Genomic DNA, 26833 nt, shown 5'->3' with positions numbered 1-26833 from the left:
ATAAGACACTCTTTGTTGGAATAAGGGCAGCTAAATTTACAACCAGCCGTTTCGTGGAAGGTGCTAGAAGAGTTAACATTTACTTATTTAATTCAAGGAAAAAGCATTCAACATAGGCAATGATTTAAGATTTTTCACGTGAAGCTGAAATAAGGCTTGTAGATATACACCAAAATGAAGTTGCACCATCCACCCCAAAGTGAATTGCATTTGTTAAGAATGAAAACGGTAACACATTTTTAGCCACCCTTCTGAGGGGAGTAGCTGGACAGTAAAAAGAATAGTAAGATTCCTGTATGCGATTGAGGCAAATTCTTTTTAGTTTTGAATTGTTCTTGACAATGTTTTTGATTATCGTTACTAATTGTGCCACTGTGCACCTTGTGGGACATTACATAATATTTAGTTGTGGAAGCGTTATAATTTTCCAATTGCTCTTTAGCATAACCCTCCCTTATTGCTTTGAGATTTAAGCAGAATATTTGGAAGAATTATACTTTGCAGTACATTTTCCAATTCAAAAAATTGGTGCCTCTCTCTCTCTCTCTCTCTCTCTCTCTCTCTCTCTCTCTCTCTCCTCTCTCTCTCTCTCATACACATACACATACATTCTTTAAGCGATTCGCAAATATCGTCTAATATATCATAACACCAACACTTTTCATCTACGTGATATCATCATCATCATCATCATCATAATCTCCTACACCTAGTGACGCAAAAGAGCCTCGGGTAGATTTCGCCAGTCGTCTCTATCTTGAGCTTTTAAATCAATACTTCTCCATTCACCATCTCCTATTTCACACTTAATAGCCCTCAGCCATGTAGGCCTGGGTTTTCCAATGTGATTAATATAATATAATATAACATTAGCTTTGGTGTTTCATTAAATACTTCCCGTCTTGGCAGTGGGAGATGAATCTCACCGAGGAGGTTGCTGTTATTAGGAAGCTTAGGCTGTCTTGTTAAATAAGACTTGGAGTTAACCAGGTTCTTGATATTCTTTTCCTGGTAATTGTATTCGGTAAATGACGTTCGAGGGTGACTTAAGCTTATGATTTATAATGAAAGGAAATTGGCTTTCATGTAGTACTCGAGTATGTCGAATTTGGGATACTTTCTACAATAGAGAAACGGATAATATCGTTAGTTAGACTTTCTTTCTGAGAAATGCGTCTCTCTCTCTCTCTCTCTCTCTCTCTCTCTCTCTCTCTCTCTCTCTCTCTCTCTCTCTCTCTCTCTCTCTCTCTCTCTCTTTCTCTCCAATAATTCGAGGACTGAACCAGTTCCCAGTAATATATCGATTAATTGTAGCAATTTCATCATCCAGAGGCAGTTCTTTCGCATTTCATTTATTGCTGTTATTTTTCTTCTTTTCCTTTTCAGAATGGCTAATGGGTGATGAATTTAGTAGTTCTGTTATTTAATAGATATCCTTAATATAGAAATGGCGCAACGTACTGTATTGAAATGCTGTAGTGATAAATGTAGCGGGTTTGAGATGTTGCGTATATTATCCTTATGGTTCGAAATAATAGGCACCAATTTACCTTCCCACAGCTCTTGGGCGGCTTTATGTACTTCCGCTTTAAATTTGTCTAGTGTGTTTAATAATCTCTCTCTCTCTCTCTCTCTCTCTCTCTCTCTCTCTCTCTCTCTCTCTCTCTCTCTCACTCTCTCTCTCTCTCTCTCTTAGTTACTGTGAAAATAAAATGTCTATCAAATATTTTTTCCTTCTGAACTGTTGTGAGTATTTGTACGCTGTGCATAAATGATAAACTGCAGAGAAAAAAGATGGGTCGACACACCCATCCCTTTGGGTAGAAAAATGTAACACAAAAGTCTTGTAACGGCTTAAAAAAAAAAAGTCTTTAAAAAGTTTTAAAAGTCTTTGCTTATACTGCACATAGGGTCATGTATTATTTTCTTGAGCCTCATCTTTTGCTTTCAATTTCAAGTATGAACATTCTAGTCATGATGTTAGCTTCAATTTAACAGGAAATGTGTCATCATTTAAAGCATTCTAGTCATGAAAATAGCTTCAATTTAATCGGAAATGGACTCATTTAAAGCATTCTAGTCATGAAGATAGCTTTCATTCAATAGGAAATGTGGCATCATTTAAAGCATCCTAGTCATGAAGATAGCTTCAATTTAATATGAAATGTCATCATTTAGCTCATTCTAGTCATGAAGATAGCTAGCTTTCATTTAATAGGGAATTTATCATTTAGTGAGAGTAACATATAATGAATATTAGATTATTTGTTCCCCTTTCTCTAGTAATTATGTAGGTTATTTGATGGTCATCTTCGTCTTATCCGAAAGAGAGAAGAAACAATAAAAAAAAACAAGTTAAAAATAAATCCAACGATCTGAGTGTGAAGCAGATTTAGAATATGTAATGATCATGTTGAGACTGCCCAGAGGCGGAAAACGCATAGGCGATAGTCTGGAGGTTTCGAGATGGTACCTGAGGCTCAGTTTGAGGCGACAGCGAAAAAGGGGATGGATGGAGAGCTTTACAAAGAGAGTAAAAAGAGAGAGAAACGGGGAAGCCTCCCTCTGAGTCTTTCCTTCTCACGTTTTCCATTTTTCTGTCTCCCTCTGTGTTCATTGATATTTTTTTTTATAATTTTTTCCCCCGTTAGGATGGGTCGCTTTATTTTTATTGCAAGTAAGGATGTGTCCGTTGATAAAGATGTAAGTCGATCAGTGTAAAGAAATGTGGGACATTACCTTTAGGAATTTGCGCCTTAAGAAAAGAAATTAAAAATGTGAAAATAATATTGGTTGCTATTTTACATTTAGAGTATTGTAACCTAACATGGACTTTTACGAGGAGTCAGTGGTGAATTCCATGATTTAGTGCTTCATGCTTTTATCCACTTTAAACCACTCCAGCTGGTGGACAGTTCATATCCACGATTGCTGTTGCAGGTAGCTTTATAGCTCTCTGGAATCGCCGAACGAGTTTTCTTTGTGTAACCAGTTTTTGTTATATTTGTTGAAAACTAGCAATATTTATGAAATTTCCATACAGCCCCGACTGTCCGATAGTTCTTGATCACCTCAATTGCTGTATGGATTTGAGTAATTTTGTGTTGTTAGAAAAGTATTCAGAATTGTAATAAAAAAAAAATAAAAAATTCTTTCTGGATCAACCAACTTTTCCTCCATTTGCTTCTCTGCCAACGTTCAGAGAAGCAGCGTCAGGAAGGCTTACGTGCTCATGTATATGGCCACACGTATATGTGGTGTACTAGTGTGTGTATATATATATATATATATATATATATATATATATATATATGTATATATATGTATATATGTATATATATATGTATGTATATATATATGTATATATGTATATATATATGTATGTATATATATATATATATATATTATATATATATATATATATATATATATATATATATATATAAACACTCGTATACGTATGCGTGCGGGTTGTTTTATGTTGCACTCGTGCAGATCTTTCACACGTCTCTTCCACACTTTCATTTCTTTTATTTCCCTTTATTTTTGCATATGCCAGTTCCTTCACAATGTCAGTCAGTTATCCCAGTTCCTTTCAATCTCCGTGTCACCTACCCGAATTGTTTTTGTTTTTTCATGAAATTCGAGCTAAAATGGTATTCGTTTTTCTGTGTCGATGAACTTGCTTCGTTTCCACAGTATCTTAAAAAATTCTTGTCCTTTTATAATGCAGTTCCTCATGTTATCTTAACTCTTATTTTATTTTTTCTTATAGCGAATGTTCCACATTCTAGATTTAACTTCGCCTCTGGTTTATTTAACTTCAAGGGAAAGAATTGAGATTAATCATGAACTTTATTCTCCGGTGAATTCAACTGAATTTCTTATTGTGAAACATTAGAACGTAAGAGATGTAAATACGAGTGTTAGTGATAAATAGTCATTACAACGTAAATATCAAAGCTGTTATTTAATAAATTTACTCTATGCTGGAAAAGATTTTCACTTTTTCCCATATGTTCTCCTTCGTTTAATAACTAGTCCAATGCTTATTAGAATTATCAGCTTCGTCTGAGCCCAAGTTAGAGCTACTTCCTTACCCTCTTCTTCCAGTCATTACCCCCCCCCCCCTTCTGCTTCTCCTGGCCTCCTTGGCGTTCCATCTGGTATTGTGTCGAGGGGTGACGATGAGTACCAGAAGCGTCTAATATCACCCCGATCAGAAGGCCACGACCCCCTTCCAAGGTCCCACGGCTTCGTGAGAGGGCCATAAACAAAGGCTGCTTGGAGAGGCTACAGACCAAGCACGTGCGCACTCTCTCTCTCTCTCTCTCTCTCCTCTCTCCTCTCTCTCTCTCTCTCTCTCTCTCTGGTGTTTGTTGATGTAATCATTGAGGTTTCAAGGTAACTAATCTTATACGCTTTAAATTCTTGGCTCCTACTTTTAGTTAAAAGTAAGATTTAGTGTACCATTAGCCATTTTTTCAGTGACAATAATTCATTCATGGTTTGGTTTAATTAATGTAATGAATGTTATTTTTTATCTGAGAGTACTTGGGGTTTCATTTCGCGATAGCTGCAGCTACCGATAAAACTTTATAAATAGCAAGATGTCTCCTCATGGTATGATATACGAAGGCCAGAGATGTTTTCGACTTTCAAGAGATTTGTTGTGTTTGCGTGATATCACGCACCTCCCTGGTGTTGTTGCTGTTTAACTTCCCACGGAAATACGACTGCGTCCAGAGATCCACCCACAATGGACCGCCGTTCTCCTGGAACTCCCTCTCCGCTAAACCCGTTTCCATGTGTTGAGCAGTGTGATAAGAAGGTTCAATCTGTAACGGAGGTTGCACATCACGGGGAAAGATTGCAACACCTGCTGTGTTTGTCTCTGGCGTTTGAATTTTTATCTTGCGTGATTGCATGCTTTTGGCATTGTGAGATGCATGCATTGGAGGTGAAAGACAATTGCAAGAGTGAGAGATTTCTCAATGGATAACAGGAGCAGTATGTAAATGGGACGTTGCAAGTAAAGTCTCGATCATGACTTTTTTTCGGAAGATTTCATATATGCTTCGACATTATTACTTGTGAGTTTTTTTTTTCTACTTCTACTTTTTTTTTTTTCTTTTTTTTACACGATTCTTCTTAATGTCGTGATATTTATAATACTAAAATAACAGCTTTGTATTATTGATAAATAGGGCAGAGTTATTTCGACGAATGATCATGAATTGAAAGTAATAAGGAATAAACTAATCAAGAATTGTACTGCATATCAGCTATTACAAGTTATACTGTGAACAAAGACTGCATTAATGATTAAGCATGAATTATAGATTTTTTCTTCATAAATGTAGCCAGGTGTTATATAAATTTTCAATAAAATAACGACGACGTTACAGGAAATTTTGAAGGTCATGTGCTTTGTTAAATCTTTTAGTACGTTTTCATTGATAGAAATAATTGACTAATTGTGTATGTGTTGTTGCTTATATTTGTACAATATATTATTTCGTATTAGCACAACGCATATTCACTCTTTCTGCTTTCGTTTTTATTATACTTGGGCAGGTTTGTTGCTTTCCCAACGTGTCTGGTTTGGTTAAGATTATTAGGTACTCGCCCCCAGTAACATATACAGTAAAATAGAAGATTTTTAGTTTTTCTTCGTATGAATGTTTGTTTGTTCATAAAAATACTGGTCTTATATATTTTAAAGGATTCATTTTAATAAGCCTTCTCTATCATGGATAGCATTTTGTTCGGAGATATTTTTCTGCATAACAGTAAACGCCATGAATGCAAAATTAAAGTATGAAGGCTTGGCAATTGTTTACGAGGCCACCAACTCTTAACTAGATGTTGAATTGAATACAACTGGCATAAAGGTATTGCTAAAGAAGCTTGCATTAATACGTAATGAATTCTTTCCTTGATTTTCCTATTAAGATCATAGAGCGTAAAGGGATATCTCAAGGAATAAATTAATTTTACTTACCTGTTACTTTCTTGCTTGGGAATTAAGGTCAGGTTGCAATTTGTTAATTTATTTACTACGCGTAGCATAATGGATCTAGGACACCTTCGTTCACTTGTTTTGTCCAGGTGCTGGTGTTTTTTTATGCTGTTATCTTGTAGCATACACAGATTGGTTACGATTTATTGAAAATATTAAATTAATGCCGTTGGTGAAAATGCACTACAGTAATATGATGCTATTAATGAGAACAACACGAGCCCTGTGAATTACTCCGTGCCATAAAACCAATTTTGCTCTTCCTGTTGAAGTACATCAAATGCAGTGAATAAGGATTTCATTGTAAGATTCTGCGCTTCATCTTGCCAAACACTCGTTAAGAAGTAACACGATAAAGACTGCTATTTGTAAAGTCGAACAGTAAGGGTTGTTTAGTAATTGTAATGAGGCGGTGTACATTAGCTTTCCTCGTTAATTCATATTGACTATTTTACTCTTCGTTCTGGCTATACGCCATTAGTGATCCTAAAGATAATGGACATAGTTGTTATTAGGCTGAAGTAATAACAGTGAAATTTCATATTTGATAATGATTGTTACCGAAGTTTGATTATGGGAGTAATTTTTCTATTAATGTGAACTTTTTTTTTTCGAAACGTAAATAGTAATTGCATTTGGGAATATGAATTTATCATATTTATTAAATTTGTAGACGCATTTTAATTGTAACATTAAGAGTATTCTTCATCATTCTCAAATGTAAATTTGATGGGGAAATGAATATCCTCATCTCATAAGCTGTAAGCATATCGATTGAGGTTAGATTTTTCTTTAGACAAAAATAATGATGCTATTGACAATAATATTTTTGCCTTTGTCATTCTTGTTAATATCGCATCATATTTCTGTATCAGCAGTGGATCATTCCAGTCTGATAGCGACATATTTTTGTCTGCCTGCATTATTGTGATGGAATTGCCTTCTTTTGTTTGCGCAACAACTGCACAGTCATACGCCTTTGTGAGATTACCAACGAGTGCAATCATTTGGGAAAGCTTTTTGTTTTTCCTCGGACTTCATTGCACCGTGTAGTCAACCCAGTCAAAGACTTTTTCTTTTTACGACCAATAATAAAATGATGAGATTTTGTTCGTGAAATAGATCATGTGACAACTAAATCTATCTTCCTTTGTTACTTGTTTTTACCTCTTCAGGTAACAAATACTGAAGCTGGTTGCTGGAATATTTAGTTGTTTTATAAGCCTCTCGTATTGTTTGTTGCTTAACTGTGTAAATCTCTATGAAAACAAGTGCCTGTTTATCGGTTCTGAAGATTAAAAGTTGTTTTCAAAAATAGTAGTTTTATGTAACCTGACAAGTTTTGGAAGTAAATTCTCTCTCTCTCTCTCTCTCTCTCTCTCTCTCTCCTCTCTCTCTCTCTCTCTCTCTCTCTCTCTCTCTCTCTCTCTCTCTGTAAACAATATTACTGTTACCATGTACTCAAATGTGTGGACGCCAATGGGCGCAATAAATTGATTAAAACAAAATCTCTCTCTCTCTCTCTCTCTCTCTTCTCTCCTCTCTCTCTCTCTCTCTCTCTCTCTCTCTCTCTCTCTGTAAAACAATATTACTGTTACCATGTACACAAATGTCTGACGCCAGTGGGCGCAATAAATTGATTAAAAACAAAATCTCTCTCTCTCTCCTCTCTCCTCTCCCTCTCTCTCTCTCTCTCTCTCACAAAGCATCGATTGACACTTCAGAAAACTATTTCAGCTCTTTATTCAAATGCCATATCCAAGTTTTTATTTCTATTGACACTGCATATATGGGAATATATTGTGCTTAAAATCATATAAAAATAAAACCATCGCTTTTGAGAGTAAAAGTTTTAACTTTTGCGATAATATTCTCCACAGTTTCAATATTAGGATACTTTCCGCATCATATCATGGTTGAGTGTACACTGTAAGACAACATCTCTCTCTCTCTCTCTCTCCTCTCTCTCTCTCTCTCTCTCTCTCTCTCTCTCTCATCTCTCTCTCTCTCCTCTCTCTCTCTCTCTCTCTCTCTAATGACCAAATTCTTCATATAGATCTTTGTAATTGTTTAGGAGCACTTATAATATGTCTACCTTTGCATATTTTAATAAAATTTATTTTAGTGTGTAATAGCTTATTGTTCTTTTCTTTGATCAACTTTTATCTTATGTTCACTGTAATTATTATACAGACAGTATATTTCTTCAGAATTTATAATTTATCTTATATTTCGATATTATTATTTATTTAACCTGTCGATTTATTCAGAATAGTATATTTTACCTACGTAGTTTTCTTTTGTGAGGAATTTCTCCTTTTTCACTTTCATTTGGAGTTATTTTCACCTTTATTTCCTTTTGCTCTTTAATATACATTTTTAAGGACGTGTCTTTGACCCTGATTTTGAATCACTCACAGCATAGAGAAGGTTAACCAGCGTTAGAGTTCGGCTCTTTCATGCATTTTCCAACTGTTTGACCATGCATGACCAATTTTGACTGCTGAAAACCTCTTTAAAAATTCAGGTTGGCCTTAACCCTGCCTGAATTCTTTTTATACCAGTGAGTTTCAATCTACTTAATTGATGGTGCTAGCCTTTCAGAACATTTGGTACGTCATGTATATCTGGAATTCTAAATGTATAGATAAATGCATGCACACTTATTTGTATACGATTGCAGTTCTTTTGTAGTGTTTATTTTCCTCACTTCAGTAGACTCGTGATTATTATTATTATTATTATTATTATTATTATCATCATCATCATTATTATTATTATTGTTATTATTGTTATTGTTTTCGGTATTTTTTTCTGCCTTTTTATGTAGTCTTAAATATTTTATAAAAGGACAATTTTATCTTTTAATATTAGCATGAATACAGTTACTCATTTTCAATTTGCTATGTATGAAATTTGAATGAATTTTGAACTTTTACTTAGCGTAGAATTCTGTGGTGGACCTTTGTCATTCTGATTTTATTACTGATAGTGACTTTTTTTAGGTTATTTTTGTACTTTCTGTGGTTTAAAAATTTATTCTTGATGGCGTTGGTAAAAGATGTAAATATTGATGCATTGCATTACTATAATTGAAGACATTTGGTTATCGGTGTTTATTTAAAAAAAAAACGAAAACATTTTAGCGTAAAAATCATGCGGTGTTGGAAATTGTAATTAAGATTATCCTAAAATTTATGCATTGCAGTTTTTGGGTATGCAACTTTTTTTCTTGATTATGTGTTGTACATATGTTTTTTATATATATATATATATATATATATATATATTTATATATATATATATATATATATATGTATATATGTACATGTGTATATATATATATATATATATATATATATATATATGTGTGTGTGTGTGTGTGTATATGTGTGTGTATATATATGTGTGTGTATATATATATATATATATATATGTGTGTGTGTGTGTGTGTGTGTATATATGTGTGTGTATATATATATGTGTGTGTGTATATATATATATATATATATATATATATATATATAATTGACGTTGTTAATAGTTTATATAGGACATATCTGTTTTGACGTTGTTACTGTTTTAGAATGATTTATTGTCAACTTGTTCTCATCATTTATTTATTTCCTTATTTCCTTTCCTCACTTGGCTATTTTTCCCTATTGGAGCCGTTGGGCTTATAGCATCTTGCTTTTCTAACTAGGGTTGTAGCTTGGCTTGTAATAATAATAATAATAATAATAATAATAATAATAATAATAATAATGATTAATAAAAAATGTTGTTTTGGGTAAAAAAGATCAATGAATTGAAGTGTACCTATAAACTATATATCAAGTTATAATCTAGAATGCAATATTTATATGGCGCTATTAAGTCCTATGCTATGGCAAGCCGTGAGGTCTTTTTCAAATTTAAAATTATCACGTAGGAATAGTTCCCGAATGATGATTATACTTAATTGTTATCATGAAAATAAAAGCTGTAATACTGATAATTTTTGTTATATTGTGGATTTTTTCGCGATTTGGTTCATAAATGCTGTGGTAAAAGTTGTTATTAATCAAAAAGTTAGCTACTGGGTAACTAGGTGTGTTAGTTATATCAATTTAGCTGATTTTTATTGAGTTTTAATTCAATTGTCCTCGTAGGTTTATCTAAATGCGTTGAAACCTAGGTGGTTTCATAATTTTTTTTTTTTTTGTGGGGGGGGGGGGATTTATTGACATATCATTAAATAGACAATCTACGACTATGCAAATGATTTAAAGTAAAACTATAAAAATTCATTAACCATATTTTCGTTATGAGGTATTATTCTACTTTCTATTACAATTTTCTCCTTGTTCTGAGAAAAAAGTCTATTCAATTCAATGCAACTCCAAGGTTGTACGGAACTTATTATTCTACCACTTTTGAAATGGTATTGTTCGTAGCGTAACCTCGCTTCCACATGCTCATACTGGTAAAAAGGGTTTGAGCGTGGCGGGGGGAAACTTCATTTGCCTCAATACCGTAGAATTGCCTTTCTCAACACGCAATGAGGAGACACTTCTTCCATTCCCTTCATTCCCCACACCCCTGGTCTTCGTCTTCAGACTCTTGCTACCTGGGAATGAGGAAGCGACTATCCTCGGGATGATATTGTGAGCCGCAGACCCATTTTACCGCTCGGGTAACTATGGTAATATTGCCCGGGAAATTTGAGGGGCTACTTTCTAAGCGTTGTAGGTTGATTAAATTACTTGGTATATTTGCTATTGAGATCGGAGTTGAGTGCATATCTTGCCGGATAGATTTTCTTTATTTTCTTCGTTGTTTCATTGAAGGTTGTAAGTTCAGGTCTTACTTGGTGTTGCTCATATTAAGAATATTTTTATGATTAAAAACCTGTGGTATTTACATAAAACTTACCATTAAGATTCATGCAAAGTGAATAACAATACTTTCCTTAGATGTCATCTTACAGGTCCCCTGTAGACTGTCTTGAATGGATTTCGTCTGTTTCATAATATAAGTATTCATCTTGATATTCCAGTGTAACTTAGTATTTTACGCACAAGGATTAACTTTCTGAATTATTTAAGACATTAATAATAATTAACACCGGATTTTAGGAGGACATGGACATTTTCTTCTCTATTTTCAACTTCCTGTTGATATACTAGAGAGTTATGGTGTCCTTTGACTGGCCATACAGTACTACATTGGATCCTCGTCTCTGGTTATGGTTAATTTTCCCTTTGGCTACTTATACACTGAATAGTCTGGCCTATTCTTTACAGATTCTCCTATGTCCTCATACACCTGGCAACACTGTGATTACCAGACAATTCTTCTTCACCCAAGGGATTAACTACTGCCCTGTAATTATTCAGTGGCCACTTTCTCTAGGTGAGGGTAGAGGACTCTTTAGGTATGGTAAGCAGCTCTTCTAGGAGAAGGACACTCCAAAATCAAACCATTGTTCTCTAATCCTGGGTAGTGCCATAGCCTCTATACCATGGTCTTCAGCTGTCTTGGGTTCGAGTTCTCTTGCTTGAGGGTACATTCGGGCACACTTTTCTATCTTATTTTACTTGGTTTGTTAAAGTTTTTGTAGTTTATAAAAGAAAAAATATTGATTTAAATGTTATTGTTCTTAAGATATTTTATTTTTCGTTGTTTCCTTTCCTTGCTGGGCCATTTTCCCTTTTGGAGCCCTTGGGCTTATAGCATCTTGCTTTTCCAACTAGGTTTGTAGCTTAGCAAGTAATAATAATAATAATAATAATAATAATAATGATAACATTACCGACTAGCATCAATGCGATCTTAGTTTTATTGGTTCAACTCAATGATAATACTTGAAAGCAAATTCACGATTGAAGTATTGCAATTGATCTCAAAGGATTGAAGATGTATGTATAAAGTCATCACCGTCAAGTAAACATAAAAGCGGAATAGTGATACAGGCTAATTACTGTTATGAAGTCGAAGACCTTAATTAATGTTTAATACGTTGTAATAATGATTGAAGATCTCTAATGTTAGTTACGCCAACAACAAGCGTTTTTCACGGCTTGTAATAATGGAATTCTCTGCTTCCTGCAAATCCATTTTTTTTTAAACGGTTAACAATAATGCAATTGTTGTTTACAAAGGCCGTCGCTTTGCATCCAGAGGAAAATAATAAGGCTATTATTATCATTATTATCGTCATTGATGTAACATTATTATTAACATTATATTTTGACGGAGTTTCATTACTAGCAAAGCCCTTTGCTTTGGAGTGGGGTTTTAATTGCCTTTCTTATACACCCTTTGTCATGTCTCCCTCACATTACAATTTTAAATACTGTGAAAGTGTTTGTCCCACGAGCGCATGCGCACTCGTGTACAGACACACACACACACACACACACACACACACACACACACGGCCTTGCCGTTGACCAAAGGCTCAACTGAAGACAAAATTAACGAGGCATGGATGAAAGGAGATTAGGGTCATCATTTCGAGGCAATTTGAAGTAATTGCCCTTTGATGGTTTGTGGATGGGTGAAGATATTGGGGGGGTATTTTTTATGGTGTTTTCAGGCTCACCGAATTTATCGGTTGCTGTGATTGCTTTCATTTCGACGAGGAGAATGCAGGGCAGTAAAGTGCTTAGCTTGGTTACGATGTATTTAGATAAACTTTATTTGTCCGAACTCTAGATAATCTGTTATTGATCACGTTTATACATTTGTGTAAACACACACACACATACACATATATATGTTTATATGTATGTATGTATGTGTGTATATATATATATATATATATATATATATATATATATGTATATATGTATATATGTATATATATATATATATATATATATATATATATATATATATATATATATATATATATATATACTGTATATGTGCATGTTCTTTACACTGGAAATAATATATTTATATACTATATATGTATATATATATATACATATATATATACATATATATATATATATATATATATATATATAAATATATACTATATATGTATATATATACATATATATATACACATATATAAATATATGTATATATATATATATATATATATATATATATATATAAATATATATATATACATCTATATAAATATATGTATATATATATAAATAAATAAATAAATAAATAAATAAATAAATAAATAAATATATATATATATATATATATATATATATATATATATATATATATATATATATATGCAAGCATGTTCAAGTGGAGTCAATATAAAAAATCCTTCTTAACTATATAAACATTGACCGTTTCTTTGCAATCCTCTTTCATTTTGAGAATGTAACTGAAGGAGATTTCCAAACGCCATTAACAGATGCTGACGACATGACAAATCGTTTTAGGGTCTTGATAGGCTTTATTTGTTTTTCCGATCTTTTGTAGTTAAGTCCTGTATTTCATTTTATGCTTAAACTTGAAATATTCGGGTTTCAGGGTGGGCACTGTGTGTATGAAGTGTGTGTGTGTGTGTGTATGAAGTGTGTGTGTGTGTGTATGAAGTGTGTGTGGGTGTGTATGAAGTGTGTGTGTGTGTGTATGAAGTGTGTGTGTGCGTGTGTGTATGTGTATGAAGTGTGCGTGTGTATGTATGTGGGTCATGAGCCACGCCAGTCATGTCCTTCATTGCAGTTAACTTGAAGTTTGTCTTACTTGGGGTCTTTGAGATGCATCCAAACATGGTCATGGTTTAACCCAGAAGACCACCGTCGGTCAGCATTTTACTTGTATTTTGTGTTCCCGTTCTTAGTAAGAAAAACTTTAAAAAATTATATTGTATTACTTCAAGTCTCTGAATTATACTCAAGGTCTCCTGTACGAAGTTCTAGCTCGTGTTCCTAATTTTAGAGCTCAATTGTTAGATCGACTATATTTAAAAGACACTGAAGCTGTTATGTAACCATTTGGTAGAATTAATGTAGATGTGTCGTTTATTCTCTCTCTCTCTCTCTCTCTCTCTCTCTCTCTCTCTCTCTCTCTCTCTCTCTCTCTCTCTCTCTCTCTCTCTCTCTCTCTCTCTCTCACAACAGCAACATTTATTTTCCCATGAAGAACTATTGATTGTCATATGAAATGTATGTTATCTAGTGCATGTATCTTGAAGATCTGGTAAATCTCATATTTGCAAAGGATATGGGAAAATGCTCCGAGACTCGATTGTTTAACAGACTAGTTTTTAGAGGACCAGACTGAATACTTTTGACTATCATTTGCACATAGATTGTCGCTCATTTAGTCAGTATAAATTCCCCGAAGCTTTGTTTATAGTCTCGTCTCCTGCGTTTGATGGAGTCCAGGAATCCTTTCATAATATTTACTCTAAGAGATATCGCAGTTTTTTCAAAATGACGTTTATGCGTTTGTTTATTTATCTTTGAAATAATACTTAGATATGGCAGCTCTGTATCATCATAGGAAACGTACGCATTTAGTTTATTTAAAGCGGCAATATGGTTTTCCAAAGTACCCAATATTAATAGAACGTAATTTTAATGTCTCTCGCTCAGCTTGATCCCCGGAAACACCGGTGATGAGAACTGCCCTTAATGACTGCGTTAATAGTGTCTATATTAGTATGATTTTTATTACTTTTTTTTCATAAGCAGCAGGCTGTCATTGCGATCGATCATGCTCAGAAATTGGGTCAGTTATTTTTTTTTTTAAATTAATTTGAAATCTGGATATGAAAGTGGAATATGATATTGTTAAATGCTTATGGTTACACTCGGGCACACTATTCTATCTAATTTCTCTTCCTCTTCTTTTGTTAAAAGTTTATATAGTTTATATAGATATTTATTTTAATGTTGTTACTCTTCTTAAAATATTTTATTTTTCATTGTTTCCTTTCCTCACTGGGCTATTTTCCTTGTTGGAGCCCCTGGCCTTATAGCATTCTGCTTTTCCAAATAGGGATGTAGCTCAGCAAGTAATAATGATAATAATAATATGTAAGTAATGTTGTGGTTACATTTTTTTTTTCATTATGAATGATATTTTATGCATTTATATTTAATTATATTGTTTTCTATTATATATAGATAAAACGAATATTTAAACAGTAAGAAGTTGCGTGATTTTATTATACATAAAGTTACTATTTTTTTTAAATGTCTTACTAACCAATTCATGTTAATGGAAATGGTAAACTCTAAAAGATCATAAAAGAAATAATGGAAGGTTCTAGCTATTTAACTAATGGATTTTACTCTCTTCTATTTAACAGCGGAACATTCCAGATTCAAGTGTTAAATATTTTGAATACTTTTTTTTTTTCATATCTATCAAAAGGATATAAATTTTCTCATCGGATAGTGAGTTTGGGAAGTTTCAGCTTTTAATTTTCATCCGAAGAAACATTGGATTTCACTATTTTCAAGCCACTTTCTTCCTGGCAAAACTGTAAAGAAGAAAATTCCCAAACTCTTTCCAACATTGAGCTGAAGACGATGGTTAGCCTTGGACGAAGAAGGCATTTTGACATCCTAAACAAAGAAATATGTACGGGATAATTGAGACGGACAGTCTACTCCCGTTTAACTGATATTGACGATGGCTTGGGAGTCCTTTCCCAAGTTTTCTGGAGTTTTCTGCCCGACTGGACTCCTATTCCCCCCTCTTCTCCCCTCTTCCCAACCCCTGTCTCCCTTTTGTAGACGAACGTTTGCCGTTGGAGCGACGTGATGAATTGTGTTGCCTTGTGCGGTCAGAGGGAAGCTCTTGCAGACGTGGTCTGAAGTTCGACATTCTGTTTTACTTAATATTACCCTGGTGTAACGATGATAAATGGGCTATAATGCTTTGCCAGAGGATTTGATGGTATATACTGTATATTAATGAACGTTGGCTATATTACCATGTTCAACTTTCCGAAAACGAGACCTTTATTCATATTCAGCCATTGCCCTTTTGAAATGTTGATATTTGAGTATGAGCTAAGGCACATGAATCCATAGCCTTCATATCTCCTCTTGTTTATAGATTGGTTTGCGAAAATACAGAACCTATAAGAATATTGTGAATTGAAACTTGGATTCTAGATTTTAGAAGTTAGAATTTGAAAGTGGATGCTCGTACGCAATATTAGCTGTTTCTCAATTTGTTCCATTTACTATGTGCGTCTTTGATTTATCGATGTCTACTAAGAAAATATGCTTAGTGGGTAATTACTGCTAAATTATCATTTTAGAAAGAGTCGCTATTATTATTTCATGTTGTTGGTTTAAAGGTAACCCATGAGCAATGTAAGGGACACAACAATGCCCTAGAGACTGACCATGCATACACTGAAGCTAGGACCAGGGAGAGGCTGGCTATAGCTGATGGCAGTTCGCTCAGCTGGTAGACAGGGAAAGTGAGGACGTGAGCACTAGTGTAAACTTTTATTAATTGCAGACAGCATTAAGATTTCCGACTTACGAATCATGATCTAGAGACATTAACAACAATATGCTTTATATACGAGGTAATTTTCTACCGATTTTAAAGATAATTATTCTTTACGTCTTTTAGTAGTTTCATATTCAAATACAGGTAATATACTTGAATTGAGTTTAACAGTTTCTTTCTTTTATATATGTATATATATATATATATATATATATTTATATAAATATATATATATATATATATATATATATATTTATATAAATAAATATATATATATATATATTTATATATAATATATATATATATATATATATATATTTATATAAATATATATATATAGATATATATATATATATATTTATATAAATATATATATATATATATATATATATATATATATATATTTATATAAATATATATATATATATATATATTTATATATATATATATATATATATATATATATATTTATATAAATATATATATATATATATATATATATATATATATATATATATATATATATATATATATACACACACACAGAGTATATATGTGTGTGGTATGTAAGAAGACTTTCAAGAAAGTTTTCTTACATACCACACACACCTATATATATATATATATATATATATATATATATATTGTGTGTGTGTATATATACATATATATATATGTATATATATATACATATATATATATGTATATATATATATATATATATATATATATATATATATATATATATATATATATATATATATACAGTATATATGTGTGTGGTATGTAGGAAAACTTTCTTCCTTTTGATAAGATTCCTGTTATGTGGAAACGCCCCGCACGGTCAACTGACAAGAAGGAAAAGAGGAAAGAAGGAAGATAATGATACAAGGAGCCCCTTCAATGCTTTTACCTACCCCCCCCCCCCCCTCGAGTGATTTGTTCCGATCGTTTGGATTGGTCAGTCTACCCTTTTAATTCCTTGTCGCTGGGGTCCTTTGATACTGATTTAATCGAGAATTAATCTTGAATAGCAGGTTGATTGGCTATTACTTCTATACCTTGGGACTCTTTTCCTAAAAGTTTAGGGGGCTTTAGAGATAAGTTTGTGCTTTTCTGTATACTTTGACGTATATTTTATTTCATCGTATTTTCATATATATATATATATATATATATATATATATATATATATATATATATATATATATATGTATATATATATATATATATATATATATATATATATATAATGGATTTATTTGTTGACCTATTCTCATAATTGGCGAGTGTTTATGTAATCCTTTTGATATAAGATTCGTTATAAGTGTAGATTTTTAGATGGGGTTTCATGCTTCATTCCTATTCTAACACACCAGGTCACCGAGTTCATCTTCCCGCAATATCGGAGAATATTTGCAGGTAACCCATCCAGGTAATGGCCAGAAGAAAGTCTGAGTTTTCTTTAAGATGAGGATTAATTCCTGAAAATGTGTAGTCTCTATAGAAGAAGGCCCATTCAACTATTTTTAGAGATAATAATCTCGATCAGAAAATTGATAAGATACTGATTAGAGAGACGTACAGACCAATCATACATACACGATAGTATTATTTGATCTGCAAAGCAATCAAATCACATTAGTGAATCCTTGATTCAAAGCAATTTTGTAATATGACTGCAACTGAATTGAGTCCACGTCAGCCAAATATTTCTTCAAAATAACGCCCAGTTTTTATTTTATTATAGATATTAAAATGTTTGCCATAATTTGCTAACGTACTCTGAAATTATTTAAATGTGGCAAATCGCATTGCATCTGTAGGAAACTTGGATGTGTTTACGAAAATGAAACGTCACAAGAATAAAGTCACGATAATTACAATGTCATCACTTAGAATTAGCATAGGTACTTTCGCTACATGATTGTGAAAGACATTAGTTCTTTCTGATACATCGGCCATATCGTCGTTTCATAGTCTATCAGTATATGCATCTTAAGGTATTTTTTAAATTGCGTATAAAATGGGCTCTCTCTCTCTCTCTCTCTCTCTCTCTCTCTCTCTCTCTCTCTCTCTCTCTCTCTCTCTCTCTCTCTCTCTCATAAAGTTATGCGAAGGCAAAGTAATCCTTTTGTGTTGTTATTCCTCTAGAAACCTTATTAGTATTACGTGAATTTCTATGGTTTCATTTGTAATTTTGTGGTGGAATTTTTACCTAGCAGGGACATAAAGAGCATAGGTGACGTTTTTCACATTCAATGCTCCTTCCTTGTCTCTTCCGTGATATCAAAGGCTTGACTTATATAGAGCATATCGTAATCTTGAAGAGGATCGTGATTTTTAGGTGGCGGGGGACAGCTAATGATTGATTAGCCCACCAAGTTGTCGTACCAAAATCATAAGGTTTTTGGCGTCAGATGATCTCTTTTTGAGTTGTAGAAATTGACTGACCTCATGTTGATAAGCCATTTATCATATTACTTGGTTCATTAACCAATCCATTCCAAGTATCTTCAGTCAAAAGTTCACTCTTGTTGATTATTTTTCCCGAACTCATAGAGGATGCTCTGTTTCTTACGGTGTGGTAAAAACCACCCAAAATTTGCGTCACTTTCCTAGTTTACCTCAGACTCGGGCATCACATAAAGATCTTCCAGGATATACCATCCATTACGTAATACTAGTTATGCAGTTTAATTCTAATTATCTTGAAATTTCGTTCGTAAGGTTCAGTACTACTCGGTAATTTAATCCAAATTATGGGTAGATCATCCTAATTAAACAATTTAATCGGTGGAACTTCGGAAGTTGATATTTTGTGCAAATAGTTTTTTGTTGAGCTGGTTTACAAAAGTAATTTTTATAGTGTACTTTTCGCTTATTTATCAAACATTATTATTTTTCTTATGTGTTCACTATTTAGCTATTTCTCTTTTATTGTATATTGAGTTTTATTTTGTTTTCTTTTCCAAATTAGGCTACTACTACTACTACTACTACTACTACTACTACTACTACTACTACTACTACTACTACTACTACTACTACTACTACTACTAATAATAATAATAATAATAATAATAATAATAATAATAATAATGATAGTAAAAAAAAATAATAATAGTGATAATAATTCTTTCTCTCTTAATATGCGTAGTCTACATACTCGACATTTCAACTCTATTTATTTGTCGACTTATTGGATTATTTTTGAATTGGAAAAATCCTATTAATTTACATTGCATAAGCAGATGCAAGAGACTTTTTTTAAATTGACTAATATTTAACAATCCTTTATATTGCATCTCTATAAATCACTTCTTCAGAGTTAACAACGTAAACTTGCGTAATATCTGTTGGATGTTTTCATGTAACGAATTTGTGTATCAATTTGATCACGTTTATGTAAAAGTGCAATTCAGCGTGCTGTGTTGGTTGTAACATATTCATATGCATATCTTTAAACAACGGATATATTTACCAATAGCTTTCCATACTTTTTCAAAATGTTAATATTTACTTAGCGCGCAATGCCACTGACCTCCTACTTGCCCTTACCCTCTTTAAGTAAAAGTACACATTTTAATTGAACGCTTATGCAAAATGGAAGGAATTAATGTATATTTTAATGAATGAAGAATTTATCGATTGACAATGTATTTAAACAGCTGATGCACGCACCTATTCTTGACAGGACTGTCTAATTATCTCGCTTGTGTTTATTTATCCTCATGATAACAGGGAACAGATGTAGAAGGGCTGGTGGATTTGCTTCTATTGTCATTTGCAGTTAATTATTTCTCTTCCTGGCGAGGGTGGGAAGCGTTCCAGTTTTTTTTTTTTTTTTTTTTTTTTTTCGAGACTTCTGTCGTGGCACCTTCAAACATATCTGCTTTTGTTTCCAAAGACACTTTTGCGATTTTGGTGTCTTTTTAACTTGAAGAAAATTATATATATGTATATGTGCGTATCTCTCTCTCTCTCTCTCTCTCTCTCTCTCTCTCTCTCTCTCTCTCTCTCTCTCTCTCTCTCCCTTTTATTCATTCATTCATCCATCCAAGGTTATAACAAAGAACTTTTGTTTTTATGAAAATCTATAAGAATTTATGCCCTCTTTAATATTAGAGAAAAAGAAGATATTTTAACTCACGATTGTTTGGGTGGTTTTAACTTTGAATTTTTTTTACAATTTGGATTGTGGAACATTCTTTAATAATTTATTTCTGGGATCATTTTTGTACTGGTAGTATTTAATTTTGATGTCTTGGTATAATTTTCCTACGTTATATTAAGCAGGCTAACAAAAAATGTAGAAATTATTGTCTTACCTAAGTAAGTAATGGGTACAAAAATGGAAATATCGAAATAATATCTAGGTTGCTTAATCTGGTGGTGTGGTATTTGGGTATAGATAAATGAAGGTTACCCAGAAGCCTTTTTGTGTCTTGTTCTCGGTTTTCAGTTCCACTTTCTGCCTTTATTTGTAACTTTCGTCATGCGAACTCTCAAAGCAGACATGGGATGTCTGCATCCCATCCACGCTAGGTTGACATGCTTAATAAGGAAGAGACACGTCATTATTGTTGTTAATAAGCGATCGAATTTTCTTTTCAATAGTTAAGGAAATTCTGGCTTTTGTTGGTCTTTAGCATAAGGTTGAGTGCTATATGTGTATGTGTGTGAAATAATGTAAGCTGCTAAAATACTTAATCCAGTAGTTGATAAAGTGCTATTTCATTCGATTTCAATATAATATCTATTACAGAAGTATTTGGAAGGATTTTTATATTCATATTTAGTATTCGGTAAAACTGTTATGTGAATTTCTTGCAGTCCAAAAAGCGTCTTAAGTTCATGCAATAGCTATTGAATGTACCTGGCAGGGGTTCTTTGATGATAAAAAATACATGTGATTATTTGGGGAAAGCAAGACTTCATGTTTACCGGAATTTTTTGTGTTCGCTTCCAACGTCAACTCTGAGATATTCGTAATGTTTATACGAAACTGTTAAAAGAGGAAAAAAGAGGGCGTTCTTCTGGAAGCCTTTCCAAAGCTTACTCTTTATCCTCTCCTTTCCCTTCCTCTTTCTCCTTTTCCTCTTCATTTTTCTGCTTTTCTTCTTCTTATGAAAGTAAACTTATGAATCGGTTTGTTATGCAAGTGAATTTCCGTGTGTGCTTTGATGCTTGCAAGGGTGATTTGTCGTGACTGGAGCGTTAGGAGGTCCCTTTTTCGCTAAGGCTTTCTGATTCTGTGCGATTTGCTTTCATCTTTTTCTCTTTGTTCAAGTCCTCGCAATCTTACTTCGTCGTCATATTAAAGGGGACGTGTAGGAAATAGATTCTTCAAGTTTTACAGAACCTGTATAAAAGCACAGTTGGATTTCTTGATGATTATGAGGTGGTGGAGTGAATACATGCTTTGTTTATGAGAGGTCTTAGAAAAAAGATGATGTAGAAGTATTCATAATTTTTATATCCTGGTTATATTCTGAATATTTTATTTACATGTTGATGAATGTACATGAAAATTTGAGATAATACTTTCATATGAATACAGTTTTTTCTGTAGAGCCAAAATATGTCATTTCAATTCTTAACACCTACATCTTTAAAAAATATAGGTGTTAAGTATGAAGGAAATTGCCTGCAGTGTTATTAGATTTATTTCTTTGTAATCTATTAGAATTATTTTTTGTAATGTATATAGATCCTTTGAGATTTGGTATCACGTTTAGCGTTATTTTTTAGTTATTTTCCTAGAACAGGGCCCCGGAAATACAAGGATTTTGCTATGATATTTTTTTTTTCGTTATTGTATCTTTACGCAATAAACGAGTGAAATATTGATGAATCAGATGAATGAATTTTTTTTTTCAGTATATTCTTTAACATTACTCGTGATTCCTTTAATTTCTACATAGAAATCTGAATTGAAGCAGAAGAAAAGCAATTATTCGACGTAGTTACTTCACGTGAAGACTGTCCATAAAGACGTCCTATTAATATTATAGTGCTACCTGCAAAACGTAAGTTGTGTAGGAGACAACTTAACTTGGCACTTCATCATGAAAGTCCAGACGTCGAGACGCATGTCAGTTCTGCCCTAATAAATGTATCTGCATATCAAGTCGAAGTTTGGACGGCGACTCGTTCCCGAAAATGACATTAGGAATTGTTTCATGGGGCTTAATTAAGTCACGCTATGAAGGGAGGGATGTCGGTTTCTTCCGAGTTACTGGAGCCACTGGTATGACTTGTTCCTTAACACTATAATTTGGATATAATCAGAATAAGTGTGCCCTAATTCAGGCTGGTTAGTCTACCACATAAATATCGTCTATTTATCGTCTGTTCTGAGAATGGGATTCGGTCACAGTATACTATTCCAGGTCTCACTTTCCAGGTTTTTTTTCTAATTCTTATTCTTTGTTAATGATAAAACTGGCCTTTCCAGATTTTTTTTTTTTTTTTTACGACGTTGCGTACTGTAATCATTCTTTTTTGTTCCTCAATGTTAAGGAATTAGTGTCTCTAAAAGAAGATTTCTCTTTTCCTATCGGTATGGAGGTTTTCGATAAAAGGTTTTAAGCGATTCGTAAATGTATTGACTGATTGTTGAGTGTTACAAACTAGTTTTTATTAAAGTACATAACAGAATGAACGATTGCGTAGTAAGGGACATCAATGCCATTTTATGTTTGATTATCAAAAATTGCAGTACAAAGGCTCCGTAATTATCTTGAATAATGACAGCGATTGAGTGGCAGCATTGCGGGTGGGTCTTTTTTTCCCAGTTAATGATTTTCATTGAACTTTAAATCAGAGTAGAGCATAAATTTAAGGTCTATATTTAGGTGCATGACATATATGTCTATGACTCCATTGCAGTGTTTCGTGACTCCTGGATTAACTGCGCTACGCGATGTCAAAATTAATTTTTATTCTGTTCTGAGTTTGAATGTGTCTGTAAGTCTGATAAATGGGATGAAAAGAGGTTATGTAATACATATTGGCTGGTGGATTGAGGACTTAAGAGTGAATATGGTCTATTACATATGAACGATGTTTGGCCAGTACTTATTTGCATGAACAGTTTCCTCTATTTTCCAAGTAATGAGGTTGGCTTTTCATAATGTATCACTCAGTAACTTTGTTTACTGGTTATGTATTTTATTTATTTAGTTGTGGATTTGTTTGCATTTTCTGATTATATCTCGAAGATAAGTCTTGTAAAGTATCAAAGGCCTCCCAACCCTTACTCCATGGAACTTTGTCTGTTGTTACATTGATAAAAACTACTAGTGAAAGATGCAGAGGGGAATCTATGTTATCATTCTTTGGAAAAAAATGTTCTCTCAATATAGCTCAAATTACGGCAACCAAAATGAAGGTAATTTTGTGAATTCCATATTATGCAGATATGGATTGAACTTTATGGTCAGTAACCTTAAGATTGGATGGGGATGTATCTGTCATATTTTATATATATATATATATATATATATATATATATATATATATATATATGTGTGTGTGTATATATATATATATATATATATATATATATATATGTATATATATATATATATATATATATATGTATATATATATATATATATATATATATATGTATATATATATATATATATATATATATATATATATATATGTATATATCCTTCCTGACATTTTAAGGAAATATGCGTAAGAAATAACAAGAAATTCTAAGAAGATTTAATCGACATACTTTATTTCTGGATAATATTTTCATGAAATTTATTATCATTGTCAGTGCGTTGCCTTTCTTGTGAAATGATTTACTTATCCGTTTATCCTTTTTATGCTTGTTATTCGTCTAAGATATAGCTGATTAATGTATAAAGACATACAGGTAGGTTATATGTTCTGTATTATTCGCTTCATGATACATTGCTTAGTTATGTAAGCCTTATATAGATTAGATTCTGTGAATTTCACTGGTCTACGTTCAGTTAGAAGCAGTTTTGCCGTATTTCACATAGGAGTAATTACTAAAACTTAAACAGGTATGATTGATGTAATAAACAGCGAAAGTTGTTCTGAGACGAGGATTTTCTAAGATGAAAACAACGAAAAACTTGGTGTTTTCTTTGGATAAGGTAATATTTTTTATCATAGCTGCTAGTAGCATAGGTCCCCCCAAAAAACCAGAAATCACTGAAATTTCTGATGACAGATTATCAAACTTTTAAACATATGAAACTCGTGCAAACAGTTTCAAGTAAAGTTTATATGGTGGCCTTGTTTATTAAATAGAAATTTCATGAATTACTAAATTTGTTGGTTTCTTTATCAGTAAGGCAGATATGTAGCTATGGTTGTAAACATCTCGTGGAATAAAAACTATATAAAAACAATGTGGGCGACAACAATAAACTCTTTGAAGAGCATTCTGACTAGGATCATGAACCTGCAAATACCAATAATGAATATGAAAGGAGCTGTTGTAATTAATATAGCCAGCCACATGCATTGGTAATTGGTACAGCCAGTGAGGTTCTACAGACTTCAACAATCTTAGCCTTTGCTTGTGTCTATGTCTCTATTCGTGTCTTAATCCACCTGGTTGGTTCCTTGATTTGGCAGATCTCCTTTGGTTGTCAATTCAGAAAGTGGCCCGGCTTTTGTGAGATTATTTCTAAGAGCTGTTATTTCGGGATAAATGCATTTAGTGTTTCTCAAAATGGGAGAAGTTATAGAGTTGTAAATAGGCTCTTGTAGAATTCCTTAGTTGTAGTTCACAGATGGGTACGCCGACTTTATGAATTAATTTTTTTCTCTTAATATCATAAACCATACAGATTCCAGGCTTTTTTTTGTCTCATTATGCAAGATTTTTTTATTTTGATGTATATTTGATGCCAGAAAAGTAGTTTTAATGGTAAATTCAGTACATAAGCCTAGATTGTGAGAGTCTTATCTCAGTAATTAACTTTAATTTTGTATGAATAGAAACTGCAACGTGATATATTTTACTTGATTTCCATAGAAAAGTACTGTTTCCGCCTTTTTTTATTTCTGTTCCTGCTACTTTTCTTCCATCTTACTGTCCAACAGTAGGATCTCTCCTTCCCCCCCCCCCTCCCCCCCCGCCCCGTAGCACCTGGGTGCTGAATGACCTCCCAGGCTATAGTGCCAGGCTATACGGACCAAATTCATAAATCCAATCCAATCCTTTGTTCATTTCTTTCTTCCTTTGGTTATCACTGCATGTGTAGTTCCCATATGCTATTAACAGTAGTATGTGCCTTGAGGGTATGAAGTCTCGTGACTGGTTTTTATTCTTTTCTCCTTGAGTGGCTACACTGAGACAATCTTCCTCAGGAATGCTATGTTATATTCGTTTCATTGGGAATAACTCTGCTAAAGGTATAAGAAAAGATTTTTTCTTATCTTACAAAACGCTAAGAGTGATGAGATCTTGTGTTATGCCAAGAGTATCTTTAGCTTAATGAATTCTTTTTTATTCATTCTGCTTTCGTATTGCTCTCCTGATTGCTTGTTACGGCTGTATGCTTAATGCGTTCACAAGGATTGCTTCTCCTGTCAGGTATATAGCTGCATAAATTCGCCCTGTCGATGGAAGGTCATGGGTGAACAAGGAGTCTCTGTTAACTATGAATAGGAAGGTTGTGTAAAACACTTATTACTTATATGATATGTCAGTTTAGTATACATAGAAGTATATGAAAGTTTACTATGTTACTTCGTATCCATTCGTTTATTACAAGTTGTAGGCTCGTACACTCAGTATATAAGTTTAGAATAGCGAAACTCACAATCTGGAAATACATTGCAGTAAAATAGAATAAACTGAATTATAACGACTGGTAATTAAGTGAATTCTAGTTTAGGAATTATTATATGCGAATATACGTGTCACACATCGCTGTATAGGTTCGTGGAAGAGGCGTGCCAAGTATTGATTTTGTATGAAACTATCAGTACTCAGGCTAGGGATGTTAAATGAACACCTGAACAAAAGACACTATTCATGTTATACAGCTGGGTTCTTAATGCCCTTTTTTTCTTTCTTTCTTTCTTTTATTTTTTTTTTTTTTTTTTTTTTGGCCGCTTCACTCTGCTGGCTAGACGTAATCATTACAAATAGATACGCTTGACGAGTCTCTCATATTCATGTTCTAAAGTTTTTTTCTTTTCTCTTTTTCGTTTTCATATGTTATTCCCGTCTTTCCGAATTCCAGATATATTATCTCTTATTTTGGGGTTTCTTATTTTCTTGCGTTTTAATAGGGCTCATTATTCTGACCTGATATTAGTGTATTTTTTCAGTGTTATATTCATTCTTTTTTCATTTCCCTT

At 32.9% G+C, this 26833-nt stretch overlaps 1 protein-coding gene across 1 annotated transcript in view; it reads left to right on the top strand.

The window, feature by feature from the left end:
- LOC137634906 (microtubule-actin cross-linking factor 1-like) overlaps positions 1–26833 on the top strand; it is a 1614628-nt gene that overhangs the window by 960235 nt on the left and 627560 nt on the right. The window lies entirely within an intron of this gene.

The sequence above is a fragment of the Palaemon carinicauda genome, chromosome 45 (genome assembly GCF_036898095.1).
Source record: "Palaemon carinicauda isolate YSFRI2023 chromosome 45, ASM3689809v2, whole genome shotgun sequence".
NCBI classification, from domain to species: Eukaryota; Metazoa; Arthropoda; class Malacostraca; order Decapoda; family Palaemonidae; genus Palaemon; species Palaemon carinicauda.
This window is presented reverse-complemented; position numbering and strand designations above follow the sequence as displayed.